At 37.5% G+C, this 20,204-nt stretch overlaps 1 protein-coding gene and 1 pseudogene across 2 annotated transcripts in view; both read right to left on the bottom strand.

Annotated features, from left to right (window-relative positions):
* The window catches only part of GCNT1 (glucosaminyl (N-acetyl) transferase 1), a 39,587-nt gene that overhangs the window by 7,874 nt on the left and 11,509 nt on the right, over positions 1-20,204 (bottom strand). The gene's annotated exons all lie outside the window — the stretch shown is intronic.
* Positions 10,156-11,568, bottom strand: LOC122752672 (annotated as a pseudogene).

A 20,204-nucleotide genomic window follows, 5' to 3' on the forward strand; every position in this document is an offset into this window, starting at 1 on the left:
GAACTTTCTCATTATTAGTGCAGCTGAATGGAGAATACTTAGAGAAAGGGCACATGTGTTAGTTGAATATGAAGTCATGATAGCTTTAAAGCATTTATTTTTTATTGTTTTGTTTTGTTTTTGTTTTGTGGGGCAGTCAGGTTGGGTGGCTTACTCAGGGTCATGTAGATGGTGAGTGTTAGGTGTCTGAGCCAGATTTGGGCTCAGGTGCTCCTGGGTCTAGGACTGGTGCTTCATCTACTATACCATCTAACTGTCTCATGATGAGATCTTTAAAAAAATGAAATTAGGGGGCAGCTAGGTGGTGCAGTGGATAAAGCACCGGCCCTGGAATCAGGAGGACCTGAGTTCAAATCAGGACTCAGACACTTGACATTTACTAGCTGTGTGACCCTGGGCAAGTCACTTAACCCTCACTGCCCTGCAAAAATTAAATTAAATTAAGACATGAGAGGAATGCACTGGGATAAAGGGAAAGGGAGAAGTGGAATGGGCTAAAGTATCTCACATAAAAGAAGCAAGAAAAAGCTTATGGAGTGGAGAGGAAGATGGGGGAGTTGCGGGGGAGTGAGTGAGCCTTATTCTCATCAGAATTGGCTAAATGAGGAAATAATATACACACACAATTGGGTATAGTATTATATCTTGCCCTGCGAGAAAGTGGGAGGAGAAGGGGATAAGGGGGGAGGGGTGAAGGAAGGGAGGGCAGATTTGAGGAAATTTTGGAACACAAAGTTTTAAAAATTAATGTGAAAATTTGTTTTTACATGTAACTTGGGGGAATAAATAAAATTTTAAAAAATTTAGAAATCTATTAAAAGGAGGGCATAATAGAAAAGAGGAAGGGAAGGAAAGGACAAGAGGGGAAAGTAGGTAAGTGGGCTTTCATTAAGAATCTTATGTAAAAGCACTATGCTAAGCACGTTACAAATATTTTCAAATTATCACAACAATCTTGTGAGGTAGTTGTTATTACTACTCCTATTTTACAGTTGAGGAAACTGAGGCAGACGGGGGTGTAAGTGACTTGTTCAGTGTCTGAATAAGTATCTGAAGCTGAATCTGAACTCAAATACTCCTGACTCCAGGTCCAGAGTTCAACGTACTGTGTCGCCTAGCTGATTAGGGCCAAAGGAAACAACCAAATAAAATGTTCTAATAATATTTAAGGTGGGAAAGTACACTGTCAGCAAGGGGAGGGATACAAGGAAGCCTACAAGAAGTTTAACATTTAGTGATAAATCTTAAAGGAAGATAAAGATTCTGAAAGGTGGTCAAATGAAGAAGTGCACTGCAAGCAATGAAGATCACAGACATCCTCAGTGTCAGGTGTCAGCAGGACACTCAGAGATATTCCATGAGGGCAGTGGGAGAGGCGAGATTGGAGTTTAGTAAAGAGATAAATGACTAGTGGGAGCCATATTCATGGATGTGGTCACTGAACCAACTCTTTGGAGCACATGAGACCACCTAGGGAGGATGACTAAATGAAGGTGTAGGTGAGAACCCTGGGCAACTTCCCTTCTTCGGGGGCAGGAGATAGAACAAAAGGGACTGAAAAGAAGCAATGAGAAAGGCAGGAAGACCACGAAAAGAGACTCTCAAAGATCATGGAAGGAGAAAAGCAGATAAAAGAAGGGATTGTTCAAATGCTGAAAGGGGTAGAAAGGTCAAGAAGGAAGAGAGATAAAGTGAGGCCACTACCTATAATAATGGATGGTATTTCATACTCTGCTTTAAGGTTTGCGTCATGCTCTTATACTTATCTCATTTGGTCCTCATGATTCTCCAGTGAGGTTAAAGTACTACAAATGTCATATATTGGGGCAGCTAGGTGGCACAGTGGATAGAGCACTAGCCCTGGATTCAGGAGAACCTGAGTTCGGATCCGGCCTCAGACACTTGACACTTACTAGCTGTGTGACCCTGGGCAAGTCACTTAACCCCAACTGCTTCATAAAACAAAACAAAAAAATGTCATATATACCTGTTTTATAAACAATAGGCTCAAATATTTACAGTTGGAAAGGGCCTTAGAGGTCTTCTAGCCCAAGGCCCTCATTTTATTAAATAAAGAAAATGAGTCCCAGTCAGTGCAGTTAGGTGACTTACCCAAGAAGAAACCTGCTCACAGCTGTCCAGTGACTTGCCCTTGGTAAGTTATCATGAGGGACCAGAGTTGTATCTAGGTCTCTCTTGACTCCAAGTTCTGTGCCCTTCCCACTACATATCATGCTTCCTTCCAAAGAAAAAGTAAGAGGTCTCTGGTGACCTCTAAGATAGCTATTTCTGTAAAATGCTGGTTTTACTTTCTGTAGGCATTTAGAATGTGTTTGAAAAGTGCCAATGTCACATTCAGGTACTGGTGTGAAAGGAAAAGGAAGTTTGAGGTATAGAGATGCAATACCATTGTGATTTGATTTATTTCCATAAAAATATTTTATTATTTTGCAGTTACATGTAGAGATAGAAATCTTATAAAAACAAATGTTGAAAACTAGTTTCAAATTTTTCTCCCTTCATCCCTTCCCTCCCCTCTTCCCAAGAGGGCAAGTAACCTGATATAGGTTATATATGTACAACTGTGATTTGATTTAGCAATTATTTATTCCTACCCCCCCCAAAAAAACTGACCCAAATGATAGATTTTTAAAAAAATCAAATGAAATAAATGAAAATTAATTTCCTTTTGAGATGTCACATGTGATGTCGCAAGTGATGTCACATGAACAAAAAGGGGGAAATTGTGGATCCAAATATAATCATAAAATATATAAAATATATCAGGAATCTTCTGCAATAAAACTAGATGGAAGAAAGGTGTTAACTATCCTAAACTGTTCCCTTTGGAAAAATGTTAGGTGGAAAAGGATTCTCAAATATGCACTATATGATATGGATAGGGGCTAGACTTGTTAATTCATTAATATAGGAAATTGTAGGGTAAGGATATTCCCTTTACAAATGCAAGTCAGTATCTTCTAGGCAACTCATTTGTTAGAGGATTGCCTAGAATACTGAGCCCCTAGTTAAGTGATCTGCACAGGGTCATGCAAAGTTTGTAACATGAGATTTGAATGTGTCATTGTTATACTTCAAAGAAGTATATTTTTTTTTTACATTCAAACACAAGGTTGTGTGGTAGTTAGTACCAGGGGCCCATTGTGATGTGATGGCAAGAGTATGCGAAAACATTGGATTTAGCATCAGAGGTCTGGTAGCAGACCATGGTTCAAAAATGGGCTCTGCTACTTACTACTGGGCTGTGTCACTTCCTATCTCAGATCCTCTGTTTTCTCAGCCTTAAATTAAGGGAGTTGGCTTAGGTGATCTCCTAAATTCCTATTCAATTTTAGATCTTACAATTCAATAAGACTTCTATTTCTCATCCTTCTTTTCAACCCAGTCCTAATTTCTTGAAAAATTCCAAGAAAAAAAAATGCTGAAATATTTAGGAAAGTGTGTGGGGTGTGTGTGTGTGTGTGTGTGTGTGTGTTAAAGGTGACTTGTAATTTGAAACTAAAACCTAATGGGAAACTATTTAAACATACTTCTGTGTTTAAAATGAAAGTAAGCCAAATGAAAAGTTATGTTTCATTTATGAAATTGTGACCAGAAATGAAAAACATTGAACAGGCAATGTTTTCTCAAGTATTATGACTCCTAAATATATGAAAACATTCTTATAAGGGATATTTTCCTACCAACTGGCAAAAATAAAAGAAAGAAAAAGGAGACTATCATATAGAGAAAAGGAATTCTATATAATGTTAACAATAAAGAGAAGGAAAAAGCTTATATTAAATAGTAGTTTTTTGTTTTGTTTTGTCAAGACCCGTAATTTTATCAGCAGAGGAAGTAGCCCTCTGATGAACACTTCTTCAATTTATGTTAGAGAGTTTTCTGGGGGCAGTGAGAAAAGAGGTTAACTCATTTGCCCAGGGTCATATAGTTACTATTGTAATACTATTTGTTTAAGGCAAGATTTGAAGCTAGGTCTACCTGCATCCAAGGCCAGCCCTTTATCCACTATACTATGTGTATCTTATATAAGATTAAGAGAGTGGGAAAATATGAATGTGTCATGCTATTTTGCCACTACTCCTGATCATTGACATACAATGTTTTTGTTTTGGGTTTTTTTGTTTGTTTGGGGGGTGTTTTTTTTTATTTGTTTTGGTGGGGCAATGGGGTTTAAGTGACTTGCCCAGGGATACACAGCTAGTAAGAGTCAAGTGTCTGAGGCCAAATTTGAACTCAGATCCTCCTGAATCCAAGGCCGGTGCTTTATCCACTGCGCCACCTAGCTCCCCTGACATACAACATTTTAAGGTTTACAAAGTGATTTAGTGTGGAAGTATGTACCCCACTGAGAGTGCATTTGCAACTTTAGAAGGGAGAGCTCTTTCCAGATGAGCAGATCATTTTGTTTCTGATAAATATGGAAAACTTTGAGTAGTTCATTGGCCTATGAAAAGTCCAGGAAAGCAACTCAGCAGCTGGTAGAGACAATAGACTTGTTCCCAGAGCACAGGCTAACTCTGTGCCTTTTTCCCACCTACTTATTTGCATGAACCAACAGAAGAGCATCTAAAATATCTGGAGAACCCAAGCTGTGTATTGGGTGGATGGTCATTGCCTGTTTATGACCTAAACTGCAGAGAAGAAATTTTGGGCTGGAAAAAGTCGCTATAAATTAGGATGAGGTCTCTCACCAACTGGACTCAGCCCATAGACCAAGAAGAATTGTCAAAAGGAGAAGCTAAAGCCTAAAGGGCCCAATGATAACAATCCTATTTCCCTCCTTCTTGCCTGGGAGATGAGAGGTCCCAGAGACGAGGCCTCAAGGAAATCGAATTGGTGAGCTTCCTAAACTTCTATGCAATGGTTCTTCTCAAAAGCCCAGCAGTGGCCACATTGAAAATTGTAACCAAACCTGAAACTAGAGGTAATAGAGATTTCAGCTGCTCAGTGAAGTTAGTGTGAGTAAGTCTAGGACTCAAAAAGGAACCCAATATTTAACAAAATGCTAGGAAACCTATGGGCTTGGAGAATAGAAGGACAAAGTTTTGAGGGGTCAATCAGGCATAGATACCCTAAAGTCATAACTCTGTGTCTTTTCTCTACTTGGGTTTGCTCATAAAAGAGTGACCTCTGAATCACATGGAAAATTTATCTTTCTCTGTTTAAACATTTCTTTGTCTTTATAGATAATGTTAATCACAGGTCCTTGTTAGTCTGGGTATACTTATTAGAAATGCAGTTTTAAGGGGGCAATTGAGAAGGGACTATTTCAGAGAAGTAAAAAGGATTTGACACTGAAGTGTTTTGCCAGGGTGCTGACTCTGGCTGGGGGCTTAGAGAAGAGTAAATGCAAGTGGCAATGGGGGAAAGAGAGACCAGAAATGGAGCATTTATGCCAGGAAATTCATGTAGGAAGTAACTTAGTAGTGGGGGTGGGGAGAACAAGAGTAATTATATGATAGTCACACACAGCAGTATTTCATCTGATCCTCATGTTCTCTCTGTGAGATAATATTACTTTCCAGATGAAGAAACTGAAATGGCTTAACAACAGTTACAGGGCTATTGTCAGTTAGGATTCAAACCCAGGAAGTTTCGTGGGTTCAAATTCAGTGTCCATTCCCCAAATCACAACATCCAGGACTTTATGCCCACAAAAAAAAAAATGACATTAAGTTAAAAAAAAAAAGAATTCATGTGGACTAAAAGAAAAATGTAAACAATGACCTGAGGTTGGTGTAACTGGAACCTTTCAATTTCACCAAAGAAGTAAAATTTCCAAAGAAAATGGGGAAGGAGAGGAAAAAATGAAAGAAAGGATGGAGTTGGTTAATGGAGTGGACAAGTAAAAAATGAGAAGTATTGGAAAATTCTCAAACATTCAGAATAACAGGGCTTAAACAAAGACCATTAGCTTATCGAAGGTCACAGGAATAGACTTTGAATTGGAAAAGACATTAGCAGCCATCTAGTCCAATCCAAACATGAAAAGAATATCCTCTGTCACATACTTGCCAAGTGTTCATTCAAACTCTATATGATGACCTTCAAAGAGCAGGAACCCACAAGCTTTCAAGGCAACTCACCCCACTTTTGGCCTTCTTAAGTTGTTAGGAAGTTGTTCTTTTTTCCCTTCTGAAATCTAGCCTAAATTTACCACTTTGCAACTTCCACCCATTGCTCAACTTGGCCCTCTGAGGCCAAGGAGAAAGGAGCCAAAATTTCTTCTCCATGTGATAGCCCTTTAAATATCTGAAGACAGTTATCAGGCCCCCATCCCTATTCCAATCTTCTTTTCTCCAGGCTAAACAAGCCTGATTCTTTCAAACAATCCTCATGTGTTAATTAGTCAATGAGTATTTATTAGACATTTATTATATTTGAGGTACCTCTCTAACAAGAATAAAAGAAAGGCAAAAATACTATCCTTGCCCTCAAGGAGTTAACATTTTAATGGGGGAGAAAAATACAAACAACTATGTATATACATAGTGGATATGTAGAGATCAATACCTAACTAAAATGTTTGAGATGCTCTACGCCTCCCTTTTCTCTCTCTCTCTCTCTCTCTCTCTCTCTCTCTCTCTCTCTCTCTCTCTCTCTCTCTCTCTCTCTCTCTCTCTCTCGTAATCTCAGATGAAAAGCATTAGAAGTCAGGGGGCCAGGAAAGGCTTTTTGCAAAAGGTAGGATCTGATCTGAGTCTTGGGGAGGCCAGAAAAACCAGAAGGTAGAGGTGAGGAGGAAAAACATTTCAGGAAGCAAGTGAGAAGGCAGAATCAGAAAATAGAGCAAACTGCAAAGAACAGTGAATAAGCCAAGATAACTGGATTGTAGAGTATGTGAGGCGGAGTAAAGTCTAAGAAGACTAGGAAGGTAGAAAGGGGCCAGTTTGTGAAAGGCTTTAAATGATAAACAGAACAAATATTTGATCCCGGAGGTAATAGGGAACAATTGGAGTTTTTTGAGCAGGAAGGTTAGACCTGGGATTTAGGAAAATCACTTTTGGCAGTTAAGGAGAAGGTAGATTGGAGTGAGAAGACACTTGGGTCAGGAATACCAACCAGAAGGAAGTAATAATCCAGGAGTGAGGTGATGAGGGCCTGTACCAGGTTAGTGGTTGTGTCAATGTAGTCAATGGAGCTGCCCAGAACTGAACTCAATATTCCAAATGAAGTCTGATGAGAGCAGGATAGAGTGGGACCGTTCCATTCCTGGAAGCCATGCCCTACCTTAATGCAACCCAAGCTCATGTGAGCATTTATGGCTGCCATATTACATGGCTGACTTATACAGAGCCTGCCATCCAGGAAAACCTCCAGATCCATTTTAGAACTTCCTCTTCCATCATATCTGTTATTGGTTTTTTTTTTTTTTTACATTTTTCACTACTGAATTTCATTCATGTAGGGCCTAGTTTGGACGGATACCTCCAAAGAGTAGAGTTATCCAATATAATTGTAGGCAAGAAACATGTTCTGGGTTAAGGACTGGAAGAATAGCAGCATACAGAGTCTAGAGAAGCACCGGAAGAAGATTAAAGAAACAAAATGTATGCAGGAAGAACAAAAGGAAAATAATAAGGAACACAATCAACTAAGAACATATTTATTTTAATTTTAAATTAGGTTCCATAGCCATTTAAAAACCATATTTTCTTTAAATATGTAATGTAACAACATACCAATTTAGTTCTATACAGTGGGAGATTTCTCAAATGTTAAAATATATTACTAACATGGCATGGGGTATTAGAGTGCCAACCTTGGTGTAAGCTCTAAGTCCCATCTTTGATACATACACCAGCTACATGTACTTGGGGCAAGTAACTTAACCCATTACAACCCTAGGAAACTCTATAAGACTATAAAGTTGTAGAAGACTTACAAATCTGCACTGGTAGAACATTCTCTACCCCAATGAAATCACAAATCTTCAACAACAACAAATGAAGATGTAGACTCAAAGAATTTAACAACTGAAAGGGACCCTGGACATCATCTTTGTCCAGAGATTAGCAAACTATGGCCCAAGGGTCAAATCTTTCCCTTCACCATAGTTTCCTGACCCCTGATCTAGTCCAACCTTCCTATTTTACAGATGAAAGAATTGAGGCTTATAGGTTAAGTGATTGAGTTCAAGGTCACACAGCTAGACAATGGTACAATCAGGTTTAGGCATATGATCTGTGAAAGGCTGCCAAACCCTGAACCCTATAGGCATAATTCGGATCTCATTCAAAAGCTGTCAGTAAATAATTTCAGCCCCTATCCAGGAAAGGCATCCTTTGGGAACACCAGCTTTGGGAGGAATGGATATAGAGCAGTAAGGGATAAACACAGGAACTACCTGGTGAAATCAAGTAGTGACGAGTAAACTCAACTCTGGCAATCGGTGTGACAGATGTGGTAGCCAGATGGCTCTCCCATCCATGAATCTCAGCTTGCATCTCAAGCTATCTTTTGGGTATTTAATAACTCAGGGTTTTTGAAATTTACATTTCAGAATTAACACCAAGGGTTTTTGTTTGGTTGTTGTTGTTTTTGGAACCAAACCTCCAGCATGGATCCCCCTTCCTTAATAGCTTTCCTTCCCAGCGTAAATAAAGAGCCCCTCTATATCACAAATTCCATTTTACTGAGGATCATATCATGTCAGATAGCTCATCTTTCACAGAAAATGTACAAGATGAAGGACAAAATAAGGTAATAAGGGAATTAGGGAATAATGTAGTATTATCTTTCTGTCATTTTGATAAAGAGGACCAATTCCTACTCCCCATTTTCACAAAGCCAATCACCAAATCCCCTTGATACCAGTCTCACCCTCATCCTATTCAACCCAATAATGAGATATATATGTATATACATATACATATATATATATGTGTGTGTGTATATGTACATACACACATATATATATATGCATTTTACCTTATTCTCATTTACAAGGACACCCACCCAGATCATATTCATACACATGCAGAATTATGTAAACTAAAAACATATATAGAGAAGATCTAAGTGTAGAAGGGAAGGAAAAGGGAATAAGCATTTATTTCATTTAAAAAAAAATTTTTGACAGGGCAATGAGGGTTAAGTGACTTGCCCAGAGTCACACAGCTAGTAAGTGTCAAGTGTCTGAGGCCACATTTGAATTCAGGTCCTCCTAAATCCAGGACCGGTGCTTTATCTACTGTGCCACCTAGCTGCCCCCAAGGAATAAGCATTTATTAAGTGCCTACTATGTTCCAGGCACTGTGCTCCTGGCTTTATAAATATTATCTCATTTGATCTTTACGATAACCCTGTGGAGAGAAGGTTCCCCATGCAGTTGAGGGAATTGAGGTAAACAGAGGCTAAGAGACTTGCATAGGGTCACACAGCTAGTAAGTGTATGAGACCAGGTTTGAACTCAGATCTTCCTAAGATGGAAGTTCATGAGAGCTGGGAGACTGATGAATTGGGAGTCATGGGGATTCAAAGAGACATTGCCAACTGCTTTTATCAATGTGCTATATGATATTGGGAGGATAAAAGAAGACATGACTGTTCAAGAAGAAATCATACTGTCATGACATAAAAGTCAACAAGAACGATATCACGCTAAATGAAGTCAAAGAGCTATATTTTAGTGAATGCTTGTCAAGGGAATTTTAGCACAGAAGGTGGATTCCTGAGGGTAGGGGCTTTCATGATGTGTAACCCTGGAAAAATAACTTAACCTTCATCTGCCACAGTTTCTTCAACTATAAAACGGGGGCGGGGGGGGCGCAGTAATAACAGCACCTATTTTGTAAGACTGTAGTGATGATCAAATGAGATAATATTTGTAAAATGCTTCATACAGTGCCTGGAACATAGTAAGCATATAACAAATGCTCATTCACTTCTTCCCCTTTCACTACAGTTATGAGTACTCATAACTATCATTAAAAATGCCCTATTGCAAAAATACTTTGCCCAGTAACCCCATGTGGCATTGTTAGAATTGTCACCCCATTTCAAAAAATGAGGGCATTCTGGTTTAAAGAGATTAAGTGAATTTTATGCTTACTCAAACATTTAATTTAACTATCTACCTCTAATGGGCAAAGCATTGTATCAGGTACTGAGGGTGATAAAAAGACTCAGTCAAACATAATCCATGTTTACAGAAAACTGCCTGTCCAGCATGAGAGCTAACACAATAATCCAGATGGCTATTATAAAAAGATAAGTACAGAAAAAAGGTACAAAGTATTCATCTACAGTCAGAGCTCTAAGCAAATGTGTTCTAAAACAGGTAAAGAACAGTTATAACATTTAAAAACTGTGTCTCTGTTTAGTCATTTCTACTCCTAAGGGAACTATGTGAATGAGAGATTCTACCTTGATTATGGTACACTAGGTTGGTGTGGGGTGGGGAGGGAGTGTCTAGATTTTCAGTTTCAAAAAATTTTTCATTTCCCATTTAGATTCTGGCTGAGCCAAAATTTTCCTGTGCTTTCTAGGGTTCTAAATAAAGGCATCAGTCCTTAGAGAGGCAGGGAATTAACCTGGAGACTAAAGTTGAGTAAATGAATTTTGCTTATTCTTCAAAATTGATATTAGTTGAAGTTTAGTGTATATTCATTAAAGTGAACAACTCAAATGACTGCTCATAGCAGTTTTCTTTAAATGTACCAGCACATTTATTAATGGGATTTTTTTTGGTAATTTGTCTTTTTTCACTTCTTTAAATTCATTTAACTGTTGAAAACGTCCTTCACTGATGTAGCAGAGGTTGTGGGGTGAGAGAAAGGTGCAGGGAGGATGAAGGAAACAAGGCTGACAGCTGGAGGCAGGCAGAGGGATTGGCTTTTACCTATAAAAGAAAGGAAAGAGAGCAGAAAGAAGCACCCAGATGGACTGAATTAGCATCCCAAAGAAGAGAAGACTCTTGTGTTTGCTGGTTGAAGTTTCATCTCTTCCAACTTGCATCCAAAAACCTCGAACATAGAATCATGACTAATTCACATGTGCTCTCCTTGGGCACAAAGATAGAGCTTCAATTTGGGGTGGATGATGCTCACCATTCTTTCAAACTCCTTTAGTGAGATGGGCTTGGTCCCAGCTCTGCTCCAAAAGCAAGCTCATCATATGTTTGGTGAGCTTGTTAGCATGCCTGTTCAGATTTCTCCAGATTTGTGTGGTAGATCTTTCAGATTTGTGAATTTGCCACTATAGTTGGAATTCTCAACTGAATTATCTGAACCAACTACTGGATCTGTAGCTACAGATCATCCACCTTTCTCAAGCCCTGCTACCTCCTCTACCTACAGCATGTTATCCAATCACATCAGTTGGGGGGATGTTGACTCCTCTTCCTGGGCTCCTCAGATACTTAACACTGTTATTTTTTTTTTAATTTCTCACAATACATTAAACAAGGCAGGCTTCATTCTGTGTTAGTTTAATGTGTGTTTCCTGGCCTGTGCCTCATCTAAACTCTGGTTCTGTGATGGTCATAATTCTTGTAAAATTCCCTATTTTCCCCTCCCTCCCTCTTGGTCCCTTTGGCCCCATCTTGTAAGTGTTGAGACAGGTCAGGGTGTCCTGCCATTCCCACCCCAGCATACCTACCCAGGGTTCTAAAATAAAGGCATCAAGCCTTAAAGAGTAAGGGAATAAACCTGGAAACTAAAGCTCATTTGATGAATTTTGATTGCCATTCTTCTTAAAAGCTAATATTAGCTGAAGTTTAGTGTTTATCCATTAAAGAGAACAACTCAAATGATAACTCATAGTTGTTATAAAAATTAGTTGTTGTTACCATGGCATAATTTTCATCAAGTTTTATAATGATCTCTGTTTTTATAGTACATGTGTATGTGAAAATAGTATTTTTGAGGAAAAAATTGCACAAAAATTCAAAAACTATGTAAACCCTATTAGAAGGAACCTGAAGAAATGAGTCACTATAGAAAATATTTTATTTGGAAAAACAGAAGGGGCTCATATTCTCCTTAAACTGTTATTCCCATACTATGGCCTTTTTCTGCCAGAAGCCACATAACAGACTATTCCACCTTGGGTGGTTACCTGGATGACAGAAACAGCAAGAAGGGATTGATAATTAAGTAGATAACATCTGAGGTCCCCCTAACTCTTAAGATTCTAAATTTTTAATCCCACTGCCTCATATTACAAATGAAGAAACTGAGGACCAGAGAAGATAAGAAACTTGTCCAAAAGTCATACAACTAGTTTATTTTAAATCTTTGAATTTTCAGTTTCATCAGAGAATATGAGACATACATAGAGAGCAAAAAGGAATGTTAGAAACAGGAAGTAGTCCATCTTCTTTTCTTATTCCAGTTCTTCATATCTCTTCTAGTTCTGTGAACAAGATATACTCTCAAATACTTGTTGAAAGAAGGAAATATTGGTAAGGGAAGGATTCCTAAAACAGATTAGGGAGGCTGTGGTTAGAAGTCAATTAGATGGAAGCCAAGATGATGGAGAGAAACCAGGAAATTGCTTGATCTCTCCCAAATTTCCCTTAGAAACAACATTAAGTTAAGCATTTAAATGGATTCTGAAACTACAGAGCCTACAAAAATATGGAGTGAAACAATCTTCTGGCTTAAGATAACCTAGAAGGACTTAGGGAAAGGTCCGTCTCACCTAGGTAAAAGGGGAGCACAGCTCAGTGCAGAGGGTGTCTGGGCAAGCCAGCAAAAAGCTCTTAGCCACAGCACAGAGCAGTAGCTGAGGACCCTAGGTCCTAGCTCAGCAAGCTCGTGGTATAACAGACCAGTTGTGAGACCCCCCAGCTTCAACAAAGAAGATAATCTGCCAGGCACAACTAAGATGAGCCACCCCTGTGCAGTAAGCAAGCTGCAAGCTGCTGAGGCCTCAGAGCAGAAAGCCAGTGATCAGCCCCCTGACCACTAGCAGAAGCAGCTTAGGACATTGCACCCTGTATCCCAGGAGCAAAGCTCAACTTTAAAAGACATGAAATAGGCTAAAATATGAATAAAAATCAGGAAAGCACCCTCACTATAGAAAACTACTATGGCAACAGAGAAGACCAAAACACAAACTCAGAAGAGGATAATGTCAAAATGCCTACATTAGAATGCTCAAAGGGGAAGAAGAATTGGTCTCAAGACCAAAAAGCCCTCCTGGAAGAACTCAAAAAGGATTTTATAAATCAGAGAGGCAGAAGAAAAATTAGGAAAAGAAATGAGAGTTATGCAAGAGAGAGTAAATAGCTTGGAAAAAGAAAATAACTCCTTAAAAATACAATTGGACAAATGGAAAAGGAGGAACAAAAGCCGACTGAGGAAAATAATTCCTTAAGAATCAGAATTTGGCAGATGGAAGCTAATGATTCAATGAGACATCAGAAAGCAGTAGAGCAGAATCATAAGAATGGAAAAGTAGAAGAAAATGTAAAATACCTCTTCAGAAAAACAACAGACCTGGAAAATAGATCCAGGAGGGACAATTCAAGAATTATTAGACTACATGAGGGCCATGTTAAAAAAAAAAGAGCCTGGACAGTATATTTCATAACATCATCAAGGAGAACTGCCTCAACGTCTTAAAACAAGATAAAAAAAAAATTAGTCATTGAAAGAATCCATCAATCACCTCATGAAAGAGGCCCCAAAAGGAAAACTGTAAGGAATATCATAGCCAAATTCCAGAATTATCAGGTAAAGGAGAAAATACTGCAAGCAACCAGAAAGAAACCATTTAAATATCAAGGAGCAACAATGAGGATTGCACAGGACCTGGCGACTTCAACATTAAAGGATCAGAGGGCTTGGAATATGATACTTCAGAGGGCAAAAGAACTTGGATTACAACCAAGAATGTACTACCAGAAAAATTAAGCATAATCTTTCAGGGGGGAAGATGGGCACTCAACAAAATAGGGGACTTCAATACTTTTTTGATGAAAAGTCCAGAAATGAAAAGAAAATTCAATCTTCAAATATAAGACTCAAGAAAAGCATAAAAATATAAAAGGAAAAAAATGTTATTCAATAAGGTTAAAATGTTTACATTCCTACATAGGAAGAAGATACTTATAACTCTTGAGAAATGTATCTCTATTAAGGCAGATAGGAGTTATACATAGAGTGTGTGAGTATTAGGGGATTTTGATGTGATGATATAAAAAAATGTAAGGGATGACAGAATGGGGTAAATCACATCACATGAAGAGGCACATAAGACCTATTATAATAGAGGAAAAGAAGGGAGGGGTGGCATTGTTTCAACCTTACTCTTATTGATTTCGCTCAAAGAGGGAATGATATAAACACTCAGGTGTAGAATTTTATCTTAACTATAGGGAAGTAAGAGGGGGAAGCGGGGAAAAAAGGGTGGGGTGCTGACAGAAGGGAGGGCAAAACTAGGAGGCAAAAGGCGAAAGGGCAAAAGGGATGTGGGACTGATAAAAGAGAGGGTAGAGATTGAGGGAGGTGGTGGTCAGAAGCAAAACATTATTGAGAAGGGACAGGGCAAAAGGAAAAAGGAAAGTATAAATAAGGGGGAAATAGGATGGAGGGAAATACACAGTTAGTAATCATGACTGTGAATGTGAATGGGGTGAACTCTCCCATAAAATGGAAGCTGATAGCAGAGTAGATTAAAAAACAAAGTCCTACAATATAGTATTTATAAGAAACATTTGAAGCAGAGAGATACACATGCAGTCAAGGTAAAAGGCTGGAGCAGAATATGTTATACTTCAGCTGAAGTAAAAAAAAAAGCAGGGGTAGCAATTCTTATCTCAGACAAAGCAAAAATCAACCTAATTACATAAGGAAGTAAACTACAGCTTGCTAAAAGGTATCATAGACAATGGAATAATATCAATATTAAACATATATACACTAAGTGGTAAAGGACCCAGATTCTTAGAGAAGTTAAGTGACTTAAAGGAAGAAATAGACAGTTAAACTATACTGGTGGTATATAACCTTCTCCTCTCAGAACTAGATAAATCTAACAACAAAATAAATAATAAAATAGTTAAGGAGGTGAATAGAATTTTTTAAGAATGTAATAGGATAGACCTTTAGAGAAAACTGAATGGAGATAAAAAGGAATATACCTTTTCTCAGCAGTACATGGCATGTACAGAAAAGTTGACCATGTACTAGAGCATAAAAACTTCACAATCAAATACAGAAAGGCAGAAATAGTAAATTAATCCTTTTCAGATCATGATACAATAAAAATGATGTATAGTAAAGAGCCATAGAAAGATAGACCAAAAATTAATTGGAAAATAAATAATCTCACCCCAAAGAATGAGTCAAACAACAAATCATAGATACAATCAATAATTTCATCCAAGACAATGACAATTATGAGACAATCTACCAAAATTTATGGGAAACAGCCAAAGCAGTCAGTAGGGGAAGTTTTATATCTCTAAACACCTACATGAATAAAATAGAAAAAGAGGAGATCATTGAATTGGGCATGCAACTAAAAAAGCTAGAAAAAGAAAAATTGAAAATCTCTAATTATATACCAAATTAGAAATTCTGAAAATTAAAAGAGAGATTAATAAAATTGAAAATAAGAAAACTATAGAACTAGTAAATAAAACTATGAAAAAAACAATAAAATAGGCAAACTTTTGGTTAGATTAGACAAAAGAAGGAAAGAAAAGAAACTACCAGTATCAAAAATGAAAAGGATGAAAAAAAAATGAAAAGGGTGAATGCACCACCAATGAAGAGGAAATAAAACCAATAATTGGAAACTATTTTGCCCAATTTTATGCCAATAAATTTGACAGCCTAAATAAAATGGATGAATATTTACAAAAATATAAATTGTCCAGATTAACAGGAGAGAAAATAAAATCCTTAAATAAGCCAATTTTAGAAAAAGAAATTGAACAAGCCATCAATAAATTCTCTAAGAAAAAAATTTCCAGGGCCGGATGGGTTCACAAGTGAATTCTACCAAACATTTAAAAAACAATTAATTCAAATAGTATCAAATGATTTGGAAAAATTGGTGAAGAAGGAATCCTACCAAATTCCTTCTATGAGACATATATGGTGCTGATACCTAAACCAGGAAGAGCCCAAACAGTGAAAGAAAACTATAGAGAAATTTCCCCAATGAATATTGCTGCAAAATTCTAAATAGAATATTAGAAAAGAGATTACAGAAATTTACCCCTAGGGTAATACACTATGACCATGTGGGACTTATACCAGGAATGCAGGGCTGGTTCAATATTAGGAAAACTATTAACACAATTGACCATAAACTAACCAAAATCATATGATTATCTCAATAGATGCACAGAAAGCTTTTGACAAAACGCAACACCCATTCCTACTGAAAACACTAGATAGCATAGGAATAAATGGAGCTTTCTTTAAGATGATAAATAGTATCTATCTAAAACCATCATCAAGCATTATATGTAATGGGGAAAAGTTAGAAGCATTCCCAATAAGATCAGGCAAGAAACAAGGATGTACATTATTACCACCATTATTCAGTATTGTCCTAGAAATATTAGCCTTAGCAATAAAAAAAGAGAAGGAAGGAATTAGAATAGGCAAGGAAGAAACAAAACTATCCCTCTTTATAGATGATATGATGCTATACTTAGAGAATTCTAAAGAATCAACTAAAAAAACTACTTGAAACAATTAACAACTTTAGAAAAGTTGCAGGATATAAAATAAACCCACATAAATAATCAGTATTTCCATATATAATCAACAAAACATAGCAACAAGAAATAGAAGGAGAAGTTCCATTTAAAATAACTGTAGACAATATAAAATATTTGGGGGTCTACCTGCCAAGGCAAATCCAGGAACTAGATGAACACAATTACAAAACACTTTTCACACAAATAAAATCAGAACTTAGCAAACAGAAAAATATCAATTGCTCCTGTGTAGGGTGAGTTAATATAATAAAAATGACAGTTCCACCTAAATTAATTTACTTATTCAGTGCCATACCAATTAAAGTGCCAAAAAATTACTTCATAGAGAGAGAAAAAACAATAACAAAATTTATCCGGAAGAACCAAAGGTCAAGAATATCAAGGGAATTAATGAAAAAAATTAAAATAAAGGTGGCCTAACTGTACCAGATCTAAAACTATATTATAAAGCAGCAACCATCAGAACTATTTGGTACTAGCTAAGAAATAGAGTAGTGGATCAGTGGAATAGGTTAGACACACAAAACAGAGTAGTAAATGAATGTAGCAATTTCCTGTTTGATAAACCCAAAGACTTTATCTTCCTGGATAAAAACTCAATATTTGACATTTACTGCTGGGGAGTGTGTAAGATGGCAGAGGAAAGGCAGTGAGCTCTCTAACTCATGACACGATCTCTCCAAAAAATATCCAAATAATGCCATAGGACAATTCCTGGAGCAGTAAAACCCACAGAAGAATGCACTGAAATCATCTTCCAAACAAGGACAGCTTAAAAGGTCGGAAGGAGAGAGCTGCTGTGCTGAGACAGGAGTGGAGCCCAACCCCACAGTCACCCTGACACAGATCCAGTCCCAGGAAGGCCTCGTCAGAGAAAGAGACCCCCCTACCCCACCCCAAGCCTCTGAATCAGCTGCAGCGCCAGTGTCATCTGGAATTAAGCTCACAGTCTGGTGAGAGGGTTGAACCCTTGGCAAGGAGGAGATTACAGGGGGTCTTGCTGGTGCTGAGATGAAACTTGGGTTTTTCACCCCTGCTGGGAACTAGGAGGTAGGCTTGAGGAGCAGTGGCCCAGGTTGGGGAGGGGCACAGGCTTGTCAGAGCTGACAACCACAACACACAAAGCTGGTTGATGAGCACATTGGTCTGGGGTCATCTATGGACCAGGGAACAGGCCAGGCAAATGAAGAACCTGCTCCTCCTTAAATCATACCACCTGAGACCTGCTGAAGCTTGGAATAGTGCAGCCTGGAAACAGTGCCCCACTTTAAGGAGCTAAAAGTCAAATAAAAGAAAGGCAAGATGAGCAGACAGAGAAAAGTGAGGACCATAGAAAGTTTCTTCAGTGACAAGGAAAATGGGGGTGCACCCTCAGAGGAAGATGTCAATGTCAGGGCCCCTATATCTAAAGTTTCCAAGAAAAACATGAATTGGTCTCAGGCCATAGAAGTACTCAAAAAGGACTTTGAAGATAAAGTTAGAGAGGTAGAGGAAAAAATGGAAAGAGAAATGAGGGTCATGTAGGAAAGACATGAGAAAAAAGTCAACAGCTTGAAAAGCCAAATTGGCCAAAAGGAAAAGGAGGTACAAAAGCTCTCTGATGAAAATAATTGCCTGAGAATTAGGATTGAACAAATGGAAGCTAGTGACTTTATGAGAAACCAAGACACAATAAAGCAAATCCAAATGAATAAAAAAAAAAAATAGAGGGCAATGTGAAATATCTTCTTGGAAAAACTGCTGACCTGGAAAATAGGCCCAGGAGAGATAATCTGAAAATTATTGGTCTACCTGAAAACCATGATCAAGGAAAGAGCTTAGACATCATCTTCCAAGAAATTGTTAGGGAAAATTGCCCTGATATTCTAGAAGCAGAAGGTAAAATAGAAATTGAAAGAATACACTGATCACCTTCTGAAAGAGATCCCAAAAGAAAAACTCCTAGGAATATTATAGCCAAATTCCAGAGCTCTCAAGTCAAGGAGAAAATATTGCAAGACAAATACTGCTGGGAAAACTGGAAAATGGTATGGCAGAAACTAGGCATAGACCAACATCTTACACTGTACACCAAAGTAAAGTCAAAATGGGTACATGATCTAGACATGAACAGTGATACCATAGGCAAATTAGAAAAGGAAGGAATAGTTTACTTGTAAGATCTATGGAGAGGGGAAGAATTTATGACCAATGATGAGATAGAGAACATTATGAAATGCAAAATTGATCATTTTGATTATATTAGATTAAAAAGGTTTTGCACAAACAAAACCAATGCAACCAAGATTGGAAGTAAAGCAGAAAGCTGGGAAACAATTGTTAAAGCCAGTGTTTCTGATAAAGGCCTCATTTCTAAAATGTATACAGAACTGAATCAAATATACAAAAATACAAGTCATTCTTTAATTGAGAAATGGTCAAGGGATATGAATAGGCTGTTTTCAGATGAAGAAATTAAAGCTATCTACAGTCATATGAAAAAAATGTTCTCAATCACTACTGATTGAAGAAATGCAATAATTACTCTGAGGTACCACTATCACACCTATCCAATTGGCTAATATGACCAAAAAAAAAGAAAATTATAACTGTTGGAGAAGATGTGGAAAAATTGGAAAACTAATGCATTGTTGGTGGAACTGTGAACTGATTCAACCATTCTGGAGAGCAATTTGGAACCATGCCCAAAAGGCTATAAAATTGTGTATGCCCTTTGATCCAGCAATGCCACTACTAGGTCTTTATCCCAAAGAGATCATAAAAAGGGAAAAGAACCCACATATACAAAAATATTCCTAGCTGCTCTTTTTGTGGTGGCAAAGAATTGGAAATTGAGAGGATGCCCATCAACTGGGGAATGGCTAAACAAGTTGTGGTATATGAATGTCATGGAATACTATTGTGCTGTAAGAAATGATAAGCAGATGGATTTCAGAACAATCTGGAATGACTTACATGAATTTATGCTGAGTGAAATGAGCAGAACGAAGAAAACATTATACACAGTATCAACAACATTGTGTAATGATCAACCATACAGACGTAGCTCTTTTCAGCACTACAATGATCTGAGACAATGCCAAAAGACTCATGATGGAAAATGCTCTCCACATTCAGAAAAAGAACTATGGAGTCTGAATGCAGATTGAAGCATACTATTTTCACTTTTGTTGTTGTTTCTTCTTTCTTGTGTTTTTTTTTCTTTTTGTTCTGATTCTTCTCTCACAATATAACTAATATGGAAATATGTTTAACATGATTGTAATGTATAACCTATATGAGATTGTTTGATGTTGGTGGGGAGAATGGAGGGAGGTAGAAAAATTTGGAACTCAAAATCTTACAAAAATTAATGTTCAAAACTATCTTTACATGTAATTAGAAAAAATAAAATAAAAACTATTTTTAAAAAAGGGAATGAGTGTCTTTACAAGATCTTTACCTATAGATGAGTTTTGTTAAATAACTTCAAATAGATAAAGAAATTGAATTA

Source organism: Dromiciops gliroides, chromosome 1 (genome assembly GCF_019393635.1).
Source record: "Dromiciops gliroides isolate mDroGli1 chromosome 1, mDroGli1.pri, whole genome shotgun sequence".
Taxonomy (NCBI): Eukaryota; Metazoa; Chordata; class Mammalia; order Microbiotheria; family Microbiotheriidae; genus Dromiciops; species Dromiciops gliroides.